Consider the following 12,845-nt stretch of genomic DNA (forward strand, 5'->3'; position numbering starts at 1 on the left):
GTACCCCATTGGATTCAGCAACGGGTCCCTGGATAGAACAGGGGGGTCAGAGAGGACAGATGGATCTGAGGGGACCGAAACCGAAAACCTTTAAGGAATTAAGGGAGTATTTGAAAGAATGGGATGCTGCCAAAGAGACTCAGAATAAAAGAATAGAAACAGAAGCAGAATGGAGAGATCAGGATAACAGGATCCTCTCTCACTGCGGAGCTGGCGAAAGCAGCCCGGAGTGGGAGGGAGGGAGTCAAGGAAGCAAAGGAGATACTTGCCATACCACCAGTGGCAATAGACAAATGTGCGATGACAAGAGTACAGGGTGTGGGGGAGTGCCTCGCCTCATTCTTAGTGAGGGAGAACGAAAGACGCAGGAGTACCGAGATAGTTTCAGGTTCACTCACCATGCTCCGGGCAAAAATGTGCGACATTGGAGTCACGAGGATATAGGGAGTCGCGAAGGGTCTCGCCATGCATCCGGTGGTCACGGACGAGATCGCGGGAACATGGAGGACCGTGAAGGATCTTATCGTTTATTGAGCGACACCAGACAGCAAGGGAGTTGCAGTGATATAGAACAGAACAGAGGATCCTATCTCGCCTCTAAAGAGACAGAGCCGAAAAGACAGGATGCAGTGATGGGGAATAGAACATCGTTCCACCATACCCCAAGGGAAGATGGGAAAGCTTGGGATCTAGAGAGGTGGGAACAAAGAGAAGCAAGAAGGACGCCTCATAACTCACCTGTGCCCAGACGTAGGACTCGTAGTGGGGGTGAGAGGGATGTAAGCGAACCACCTAGGAGTGAGGTACTGAGAGCCGAGATAAAAGCAAAACGGCTCGATGTAATGAGTTTAAAATCAGATTTGAATGAAATAATAGACGGCACATTGCCAATGGAAAGGATAGAGCTGTATGAACAGGATGAAATACTGTTTATGTCTAAGGACGTTACTCGGAAAGCGAGGTCAGTTCATGAAAAATTATCTGAGTTGGCAGACAGGTATATGATAGACCTATCACGAACTAAAGCTTTACAGGGTAACCATAGGCTAAATTGCACGGATCAGGATCTAGATGAGCGTAGGACGATTGGGCTGAAAATACACATAAAAGAACTGATCCTGAGTATCAGATTGTGGAGGAATTTGGATAAATGGGAGGAAAGATGGTCCAAGAGGGGAACCGTCAGAAGGAGTACACTTGCGAGGTCCCCGGATGGAGAGCTAATGCGAATGGAAGCTTTCCCTTTGCGAGAAATCGCGAACGGAAGCTACGTGCATGTGCCCTGGAGTAGGGGGGATTTAGCGGCATTTACCAATTCCTTTCCAAAGCTAAGGGAGAATCCCGTCGAGTGGTACAAACAGGTAGAGAGGTTCGTGAAGATCTCTAAGGTGCTGTGGGTTGACTTGAACACCCTATTTGATATCGTAGTACCCGGAGATTTGTGGACGGCATGCAAACTTAGTGTCGAATGGCCCATTTGTGAACCCGCGAGGGATGCCCAGACGAATGGTCCATCAGAGAGAGTCATGGAAAAGTACGAGAGTGTAATTGCATGGTTAAAAGAGAAAGTGCCGTTGCAGGACATAGACTGGGTTAAGATAGATCGAACCACTCAGGAACCTAAAGAGACCGTTCACGAGTTCTATGAGAGATTGCTGAAAGCATTCAAACAGTATAGTGGATTGGATGTGATGGATCCCAAAGATATAGGACAGTTTGTGTCGAAGTTTGTCCTGGGATTGAGACCAGACATAAGCCTGATGATTCAACAGCATTTGATTTGTTGGCAAAACAAACCTTTAGATGAGATTCTGAGGTATGCGAGGTACTGTAGCGATGAAATAGATACAAAGGCAAAGAAACTTAAGGAAAAGCTGATGTTGGTGCAGATGCAATCAGCTAGAAAGGGTGGACAGCGGCAACAGGGAACAGGAACCCTAGGAAAGAAACAGAATAATCAAAACAGAGATGAGGAGGAAAGACCGAGACCAAGGGTAGATATCGCGACGCTGAAAAAGACAACGAGGTGCCATCAGTGTAACGAGGTGGGACATTGGAGACGCGAGTGTCCCTATAATGTTGAGACGGGGGAATTAGAACAGGAGGAGGATGAGGTTCAGAACAGCATGGTAAAGGGAGCAGCAGTCCCAAAGGGAAAGTTTATCAAAGGGGGGACTCAGACTCCTCGAGCCCCGTTCCCTCAACCGCCTCGCATTGCAAATGGAGGGAAAACCTATAGACAACTGCCACTGTTCGTAGGAGGAGAAGAATGCTACAACGTTGATTCTCTTACGGGGCAACGAGTGAATAGGGAAGAAGACTGTACCCTAGGGGCAGCCCTGGAAGTAGATCAGAGAGGACCATACGTAGAAGCTGAGGTGGCTGGATGTCCTACGACCTTTTTGGTAGATACGGGGGCCACTCGATCCACTTTGAGATCGGTGGTAGTCCCAGGTTTGCCAATGTCGGGAGAGACGATCCAGGTGGTAGGAGTCGCAAATAGGAGAATGACGAATCCTCTGACCGAACCAGTGTCAGTGAAGATAGGGAAGTACAGTGATGAACATCAGTTTGTGATTTGTGATTCTAGCCCTGTGTGTCTGCTAGGAAGAGATCTGTTGTGTAAACTAAATTGCACAATATATTGCACACCTGAAGGAGTAGAAGTACAGACTAACGATGATGATGCCGACTTTAAGGTTGTAAACTCGCAGGGATGCGTGGAACTATACCCTACCTTAACGGTGGAGGAGCTTCCACAGGACTTGAAGGAGATGGTGTCAGCTGAGGTGTGGGATTTTACCGGAGAAGAAATAGGATTGATCAAAGGGGTAGAACCGGTAAAGATCATGGTAAAACCCAATGCCGAGTATCCCAGAACACCACAATATAAGTTGACACCGGAGACAATTGCAGTAATAAAACCTGTGATTGAATCCATGATTAAACAGGGAATACTGAAGGAGATCGTGGGAAGTCCATGTAACTCCCCGATTATGGGTTTGCAGAAGCCTAGTGGAAAATACAGAATAGTGCAGGACCTTCGAAAGATTAATAATATTGTTGTTTCATGTTGTCCAGTGGTACCGAATCCATCAGTGATATTGTTTCAGATACCGTTCCAAGCTGAATGGTTCACAGTGATAGACTTGTGCCAGGCTTTCTTTTCGATTCCTTTAGATGAGGAAAGCCAGTATCTGTTCGCTTTTAAGCTGGAAAATCGCGTTTTAACATGGTGTCGTATTCCCCAGGGGTATACAGAAAGCCCATCGATTTTTAACCAGCTGCTGAAGAAAAATCTTGAAAGTCTAGTACTGCCCAAGAACTCGGTTCTGGTCCAGTACATAGACGACCTCCTAGTGGCGTCAGAAACTGAGGAAGCTTGCAAAGTAGACACCATCACCTTGTTAAATCACTTGGCCGAGAATGGACACAAGGTGTCTCCAAGTAAATTGCAGTATTGTCTGACTGAAGTGCAATACTTGGGCCATAGGATTGAAAAGGGAAAACGGAAGGTGTCTCCAGACAGAATAGAGGCGATCATGAAAATGAATGCGCCTAAAACACAAAGAGAAGTCAGGATGTTTCTAGGCATGGTCGGTTATTGTCGGCAGTGGATAGCCAACTTTTCACTGAAGGCAAAACCTTTACAAAAACTGACGCACAAGGGAGTAAGTGATCCGGTACCATGGGACAAAGATTGTTTGATGGCGTTTTTTCAGCTGAGGGAGGACTTGTGTCGTGCCCCGGCTTTGGGAATGCCTGATTACGAAAATCCATTCTTGCTTTACTGCTGCGAGAGGGAAGGTTGTGCTTTAGCAGTTTTGGCCCAGATACACGGGAATGCGCGTAGGCCAGTTGCGTATTTTTCGGCTACATTAGATCCAGTAGCCGCAGCGTTGCCCGGATGTCTCAAATCCGTTGCTGCAACGGGTGTCAGCATTGAAAGATGTGAAAATGTGGTAATGGGACATCAGTTAGTGGTGTACGTACCGCATTCTGTGGAATTGTTAATGACTAGGACTAAGACTCAGCATCTGACGAATAGCAGGCTCACACGCTACGAGCAAGTCATATTGGCTGCTGAGAATGTGACCCTAAAGAGATGCTCCGTCTTGAATCCTGCTACTTTGATGCCACTTCCAAATGATATTGATGATGAAATTTGTACAGATCATGACTGCCTTGATGTGACTGAACTATGCACCAAACCGAGACCAGATATCGTAGATGAGCCATTGACCGACCCTGATGAAATATTCTTTGTTGATGGTTCATGCGTAAGAGACAATATCGGTCAGCTGAGAGCAGCATATGCAGTTTGTACAATTACCAGAGTTGTGGAAGCCGCCTGCCTGGAAGGAGTACATTCCGCTCAGGTAGCTGAAATCATTGCTTTGACCCGTGCCTGTTTGGCAGGCAACAAAATTCGAGTCACCATATACACCGATAGCCAGTATGGTTTCGGGGTAGTTCACGACTACGGGCAGTTATGGTCTCAAAGAGGTTACATGACCTCCTCGGGTTCTCCTATTAGGAATGGAGAATTCGTGAGATTATTGTTAGACGCATTGCAAGGTCCAACAGCCATAGCGGTTGTTAAATGCGCCGCGCACACAAAGAATACAGATTTTGTGTCGCAAGGAAACCGATATGCAGATGAAGTTGCACGTTATTGTGCGGAACAGGGGTATTCTCACACCGATGTAAAAGTGGGGGGAATACAAGAAAGAACTGAGTTGACTATGTTGTTAGACACTGTAGATACGTGGGACGAATTGAAGAGTGTCCAGGAAAATGCACCAGATGTGGAGAAAAAAGCATGGGAAACAGCTGGATGTATCAAAAGTGAAATGAATTTTTGGATTTCTGCAGATGGGAGAGCAGTTTTACCAAACGAACTTGTTAGTCCAATGGCAAGGAGATTGCATGGACCAGCACACATAGGTAGAGATGCTATGGTGAGAGTATTCAGACAAACGTGGTACAATCCGAAGTTTAGAGTAGCGGCAGAAGCAGTATGTCAGCGTTGTGCGATCTGTCAGCAACTAAACGTAGGAAAGAGAACACCAGTCACCTTGAGTCACATAGGGAGGTCTGGGGGGCCTTTCAATAGAATGCAGCTGGATTTTATTGAAATGCCGAAGTGCAATCGCCTCAGATACGTCTTAGTGATTGTCTGTATATTTTCCAGATGGGTTGAAGCTTATCCTACACGTAGGTGCGATACACTTACAGTAGCAAAATTGTTGCTTAGAGAGTTGATACCGAGGTTTGGGGTGCCAGCCTCTTTGGAATCGGACAGAGGAACTCATTTCAACAGCGAAATAGTGAAGATGCTATGTTCAGCTTTGAGTATAGACCAGAAGCTCCACTGTAGTTATCGACCAGAAGCTTCGGGGATTGTAGAGCAAATCAACAGCACAATTAAATCCAGACTCGCCAAAGTTTGTTCATCGACATCCCTGAGCTGGCCTGATGCACTTCCATTGGTTCTTATGAGCATACGTAGCATACCAGATAGAAGAACAGGTCTCTCTCCACACGAAGTGCTAATGGGGAGAGCTATGAGATTGCCATCGGTTCCGACTGCAGCATTGTTGAACATCACAGACGATTTGATCTTGGACTACTGCAAGGGACTATCTGATGCCATTAATTCTGTGTCCCTCCAGGTTCAGGCTGCAGAGGTTCCATCAGCACAAGACCTGTGCCATGACCTGTGTCCGGGGGACTGGGTCCTGGTGAAGAAGCATGTCAGGAAGAACTGTCTAGACGTGCGGTGGCGTGGACCATTCCAAGTCATACTAGTTACGAACACTGCAGTAAAGTGTGGAGGCTTGCCCAACTGGATACACGCCTCACACACCCGAAGAGTTCCAGCACCTCTGGAAGAAACAGCTCCTCTCTCGGATGAAAATCCAGCGGAAAGCGGAGAAGCCACAGAGGGGGAAAGCCAAGCTGTAGAGGTGATCGAAGAGGCTGAGCCTGTGTCGGAACAGGCTGACGACGGTCAGGACACCAGTGGGACCGAAGTTGCCTCAGAAGAAGAAAGTAGCTGGGAATTCGAGTCAGATACCGAACAAGCTGTAAGTGATCAAGAGACGAGTCCAAGAACAAGGAGCAGGAGGACAAGGAATGGAGAAGCTAGTTGGCCGGAAAGAAGGAGACGGTCAAGCTTGAGAGCAAATCCAGAGAGAACCCTTGTCCCGATCTCTGAAGAGTCGGATCTAGACGAAGAAGCTACGGACTCAGGCTCTGAGAGTCCGAGAAGATCAAGAAGGGTACGTGTGCCCTGCAGGAGATACGCCACCCCTGAGTGGACTTATCTAGCAGATGTCTTGGGGACAGAGATCTGGGAGAGTGAGAGAAGTGCAGGTGATCAATCTCGATCCAATTGTGGCAGTGGAAATATGGATGTTGACGCCTGGAATCGAGACTGAGGGGTTACTGACTTTCACACTTCCCATTCCCCTTTACCTAAGTCGGATCAAAGACCTAGTGCTAAATCGATTAGAGTTTCCGACTTTTGGTCATCAAATACCAGCACAAGAAGAAAAAGTCATTCGTTTAGAACTATTGGAACATGTTATTAGAGCTGCAGGTACGAGAATAATTGTAGATGCATAAAGACTTTTGTGTTTAAGCTATAAAGAAGAAGATAACCTAGCGCCGAGTGGAAAGAAGAATAAAATTAGGGATTACATTTAGAGGACGGAGAAGGGTTAGGGTTGTCTGATGCTGAAGATAAAAAAGACATTGTTGTGAAAAAAGAAACTTTTTGTTGATTAAGAGCGTTTCACAGACTGAGAAAGCAAATAAAGCAAACAAAGATCTGAAGAAGAAAACTTTTCCTCGAAAAAGAAAGAGCTACGCTGTTTTGATAACATGGAGAATGGCAACCCAAACCGAAAAGCCAAATGCATAATAGGTACACTAATAGCAGTAGTAATTTTTCTCATTATTACAGTAGTCACCATATCATATATAGTAGGACATACAAATGTAAAGGAGACAACAGATGTAAAGCCTGTAACGACTTTGAAACCTGCTCTTGTTGGGAAGAAGGAGGAGAGCAATGTGATCCGTGAAAAGGCGTTACTGGCAGATGAAGCTCGTAGGTTACACGTAGACGAGTCGCAGGGAAATTTTAGGTCAAACCTTATGCCAAGCTATTGTACGAGTATATTGATGCCATGGAGGCCAAAGATTGTTATGTTTGCATGCAATTGCCGGCTTCCGTAGATGAAGGCATCAGATATCATCATCTCCCACTGACTTATGGGATAACATGTAGTTTATTGCTTAGTATATTTTATGGTAGAGAAGGGTTCGAGTACTACTTTTCAAATTATGATTTGGTACTGCCTGAAGTCCCGAATTATAAACAAATGAATAAGTGGGACTATCACAAAAAGGAAGATAGATTAGCAAAATTCTTTCTTCCTTGGGATACACTAGATACTTCATATGCACGCAGAAATAATCTGACTTGCAAAGTGTCAGAGGTAGAGAAAAAATTCATTGGACAAGTAGATGACCGGTACAGGAGGCAGAAGATTCTAAAAATGTCAGGACAGTGGAAAACTGATTGGACCGAAGAAGAAAAAGCACACAAAAAGAAAGGTAGCAATGGTCCAATAGCTTTGGATAGAACGCAGAAAGGAAAGTTATGTTTAACTCGAAGCAAGACATATTATGAGAGTGTATTTGTAGGTGAAGTTAATTGCGAACATGCTTTTAGGTTAGAGTACTATACGAAAGATTTTATGAAAGGGATGCAAGCGATTCCTAATGTATATTTTGTATGTGGAAGAAATGCCTATGTAAAACTGCCTGACAATTGGTATGGTTCGTGTTATTTGGCAATTGTCTTCCCCAAAATATATCATGCAAAGGATTTAGAGATCATTGAAGGAAAGGCTTCGACAAGAGCGAAAAGGGAAGTAGGAGATGCTGAGGTAGTTGGAGACATATTTGGAGCAATGTTTCCTCTTTTAGGTTTAATACTTAATGATGTTAAGATCAGGAGACTAGCTACAGTTGTGGATAGATTGTCTGCTAGTACTGCAAGGTCATTAATGCTAGTAGAAGGAGAGATGCAGTCGATTAGGGCTTTAGATGTTCTGCTAGCGAAAGAGGGCGGAGTTTGCAAGGCTTTGAAAGTCCAAGAATGTTGTACTTACATTCCAGACAATTCAAAACCACTTGAGAAAGTTATACAGAACATTACAGAGATACACCAAGAAATCGAAGATTTATCAAAAGTAAATGTTTGGGAAAAAGTAGGTCATGGAGTGGGAAAGGTTGGAAGTTGGTTTGCCAACCTTGGTAAAAGCGCTGTGTGGTACATATTGAAACCTGTTTTAATAATATTGATTTGCATAATCACATTGTTGGGGTTAGTGAAACTGTACAAATGGTATAGGACGAACCGGTTACAAAGGTCCATGAGAGAGCAAGAAAGGAGATTAGCTGCTTTACAAGATCAACAGTATAAAAGTTTAAGAGCTCTCGAAATGATAAAAAGAGGGAGCCTTGTAACTAGTTCTGTGTAAGGTGACATTCAAATTGAAATTAGTGATGACCCCTAGAGGTCATCAAAGGGGGGAACTGAGAGAGCGTAATTTGAATGAAAAGTATATCCGTACCATATTCACAAGCATATCGCATAAAGTTAGAATCTGTAGCATGAAGTCAGAAGCTATAACGCAACGTAGAAGTTGTAACGTGAAGTAGCACTTGTAGCGTAAAGTTAGCCTATGTAACTTAAGTAATAGGAAATGTATTTGTATTTACACTAGAATGCATTAGAATTAGAAAGGCCCGTATAGATAGGTTGGGCTATTATAGAAATGTGTAGAAATGCTTAAGAACAGTAGAACGTGCTGAATAGAATGTACGTATGTAATTATTAAACGGAGAAAGCGGCGAAATGTAAAGTGAAGAAATGTGCAGACTATATAGCACCTTGTAAGAAACGAGAGTATAACGTTGTATTTTATGTAACATGGATTCGCTTATAGTCAATAGTTTGCTAAATTCGATTATATATATATACGTGTGTTAAAAGTCATACCGTGTAGAAGAAGTTTGTAGGAATGTTAGAATAGTGTGGTCATGTGTGATTTTAACATAACTGACCAAGGGTTCGCAAGAGTGTAGTCCGCTGTATGTAATTTAGTGGGCTCACAGGAATAGGGGATAGCCTTGATCTGAACGTGCGAGCCAGAAGTCAAAGGTCTTGTTAAATTTAAAGTGACAATGCTGGACGAAGTTTATGGCCTAAGTGAGATAAGGGACGCTTGGAATTTGGGGTCTTGTTTCTAAGTGTCTGTTCACAGGACCAAACGAGGTTATAATCACAAATGTAACGAATAGAGTTCTGTTGAGGTGATAGACTTTGCTCTGAAAGTGTCAACTGGAATGTCATGAGGTTACTAGCAAGATGACGAAGATGGCGCCTAAGAAGCAAGGTCAACTTAACGGACGACGCGAAGAGACGAAGCTATGGAAAGAACCAGAATGAGATCATGTGAAATGTGTACGTGGTGGGCGTCAAAGGGGCGTTCCACCCATACTGTGATTTTGTATTTAGGGACAGCACCCCGGTGAGAGGTTAGCTCAGAGCAGATGGCCTGAAGACAGAGCGCAGAACAGAAGATCAGAGAGCAGAGCGCAAGAGAGCAGTAGGCCGAGGACCTTTAGAGAGCGGATGGGTAGGCAGAGAGGGTACTGCTTCTCAACATAAGTTACCATTAGAGGCTAAGAGAGTTTGAACTTCTTTGGAAGTCAAACTGCTGACACCTTTTTAGGTAAAGAACTTGCGAAGTAGGGATGTCACCTAGCATAGAGTAGGGACAGATTTAACTTGTTTATTCTCTTTTTGTAGATGACGCAACAGATCCACTTTGTGTCTATGTTATTCAATCTGCTGATTCTGGAATTGATTTTAATCGTTTTCTTTTGTAGACTTAGATTCTTTAGGGAATTTATGTTCCTTTTAGTTCCTGTATACTTGTTGAATCTTATCCTGAGAGGATTGTATATGCAATTGATTCTGATTTTATATTAAACTTTTAAACTTTATCAGTCGTAAGTGGTTCTTCAGAGTTACGTCAGTCTATGGGGTTGATTTAATCTTATGTGGGTTTGCCTTTTACTCAATGACAGTCAATAATCGATCCAAATTGGATGAATGAGATAGGTATCTAAGTAATCAGAAAAGGTATCCAAATCTCATTCCCCGCACAGACCAGGACAGACAGCTCAGCTGTGAAGCCTGCACTGTGCATAGACGTCACTGCTTCTCTCTCAAGTTATTCCTCTTTTCACCACCATCATGTTTGTTTTGTTTACTTAAATCACATACACTTTGTTTTAGTTCTAACATTATTTGCGATTCCATACGCTGTATGTGTTTATCTATCATTATTACAGGCATATTTTGCACATAGTATTTGCACCTCTGAAAAAAAAAAACAGAAACCCTCGGATTCATATTTCTTTTACGGCTCACACCACCCGACACAACACACTCAGACAGCAGACATTATTGTAACACAGATTCCGAGATCCTGCAGCGCGAACCGTCCATACAAAGCGCCTAGACACATTCTCACTCCACACATCTGCATTTCACTTGCATCCCCCTCGCCGCCCGTAGGTTCCTGGCGCCCCCTATATTTACATATTATACCCTTGAAAGGATGCCCCATGCCCGGGATCAGCCTCTGCCATGTTTACAGAGTCACACGAACTGATAATGTTTCCGCTCATGCCACATTCGCGCCACATCTGCCCGAGCTGATCTGGACATTAGTTGCCAGGGGGCACTTTACTCTTTCGTCCAATCAAAGCACCTGCTCTCCGTTTTTTTCAACATTCCCCTTATTTAAACTCCCCACAAACCCCGGCTCACACCAGTTCCTCTGAAGCGCCCAGAGGCATATTGTGGCACTTTCAATCTTTGTGTTGTGGTAAGTGCATCGAAGCACTTTTAATGTACCTAGTGTTGCAATGTTGCCTTGTTTGTATGACTTGCATTCATGTTATGCAATTTTTTTTTAGGCACGGAAATAACTTTGTTTGAAAACACTTTATCTCAACCTGTTCCCGTGGCAAATCGTTAAAAGTGTACGAGCAACACTTTATTTTCTGGTGTAAGTAGATGAGCCTAATTTTACCGGAATAATGTGAGTTGCAGCTCAGCTACTTGTGGGCGGCGTTGATTTTAGATTCGTACATTTCACATGTAAAAAAGAGTTTACCTGTTAATGCCCCGGTTACTTACCGGTAATCTTCATTACTTCGAGTATAGTCTTCCTCGCCACATGAGTTACAAAGTGAGCTTTAGCTCAACAACAGAACCCTCCAAAGCAAAAAGAAACCACCTCCCACCCCCTCCCAACATGGCCGACCAGTCCCACCTGACCTCTATAAGAGGCGGGCCGGCCCAACCAATCAGCCTGATCTACCAAGCAAACAATGAAGCCGATAGCCAGACAGGGAGGGGGGGAGGGAACTCATGTGGCGAGGAAGACTATACTCGGAGTAATGAAGATTACCGGTAAGTAACCGGGGCATTACCTCCTCGTTAGTCTTCCTCGCCCCCTGAGTTACAAAGTGAGCCAATACCCAAGACAACAAGGCTTCATTGACCACCATAACAACAACACCACACGGTGATGCAGAGAAACCAACCCAAGGTTGATGTAAAACAACTGAAAAGAAAACAGGGACCACAGGAAACCTGAAATCAAGACCTCCAGGAAAAGGAGGCCAACCAGGAGTCGCAGCTCCAGCACACAGAACGGCCCCAGCGAAGTCCCCCCGGGACTGCTAGAGACCCACGTACCAGGCGGGGGACGACCACGCCGAAGTCAGATAAAACTCCACAGAGGAGACACCCACTAAGGGGGCCCAGGGAACAGAGCCACACCTCGCGGACCGACCCTGGGCCCCCGCCGGATCCACCGAACCCAGCGAAGCGTAGGGAAGGATGCCAGCCTGTGTAAGCCCGCGAGCCAAGGAGGAACGAGGGCTAGCGGCCCGAACGAACCGGGCCCAAAAGGCATAACACAGGTCATCCCACCGGGAAAGGAAAACGTGCGGCTAAGAGAAGCCAAAACAGCACGCCGAACAACCAGCCCGGACAAGGGAGGAACCACGTTGGCCGGAAAAAGCGGCAAAGATACCACCTGAGTCCGAGGCCCCAGGGAAGGGACCCCGGGAAGGACACGGGGGACATGCCAGAGGAGCAACCCCGTCCGGCAAAACCCGCAAGAAGGGCGGGGAGCGGAGGAACGACCCCCGCACGCCCATCCGCCCAGCAGACACCATCGCCACCAGGGAAACCCCCTGAAAGGCGAGGAACCGCAAAGCCACCGAGGGCCGGGGCCCAAAAGGGCGGACCCCGAAGAGCACGTAGAACGGGAGAGAAGAAACCCGCGGAACGCCTCACGAATATGCGAGTCACCTCCGCGCAGGGGCCCTGCAATTCTCCACAGTAACGTACCACTATTAGAATATGTGCCGCCGAAGCGAGCACCCAAGGGGGAGACCGGCAGAGCGCCCGTGGGCGAAGGATAAATAACATCGGAGCCAAGCGAGCCACCAAGGAAACCAGGCCGTCGAACACCGGACTGTGGAAGGCCCGCAAGGCCCACCACCGGTCCCCCAGGAAAGAAGTGGCCACGTTCCAGGAACCCCCTCAGACCGGAAAACCAAGACCCGCAAGGGGACCACGGAGGCGGGGACAGCACCAAGCCGACCGCGCCAACGCGAGAAGGGCGCCCAGCGCCGGGCACAGGCAGAGCACGTGGAAGACCAGCGGGAACCCCGTA

At 45.9% G+C, this 12,845-nt stretch overlaps 1 non-coding gene across 1 annotated transcript; it reads right to left on the reverse strand.

The window, feature by feature from the left end:
• Nucleotides 1-12,443: 12,443 nt before the first annotated feature.
• LOC147736876 (U6 spliceosomal RNA) lies at nt 12,444-12,550 on the reverse strand. The gene has a single exon (XR_015308044.1). It is a non-coding gene; the product is annotated as a U6 spliceosomal RNA (small nuclear RNA).
• Nucleotides 12,551-12,845: the final 295 nt, after the last annotated feature.

Source organism: Lissotriton vulgaris, chromosome 1_2 (genome assembly GCF_964263255.1).
Source record: "Lissotriton vulgaris chromosome 1_2, aLisVul1.2, whole genome shotgun sequence".
NCBI lineage: Eukaryota > Metazoa > Chordata > Amphibia > Caudata > Salamandridae > Lissotriton > Lissotriton vulgaris.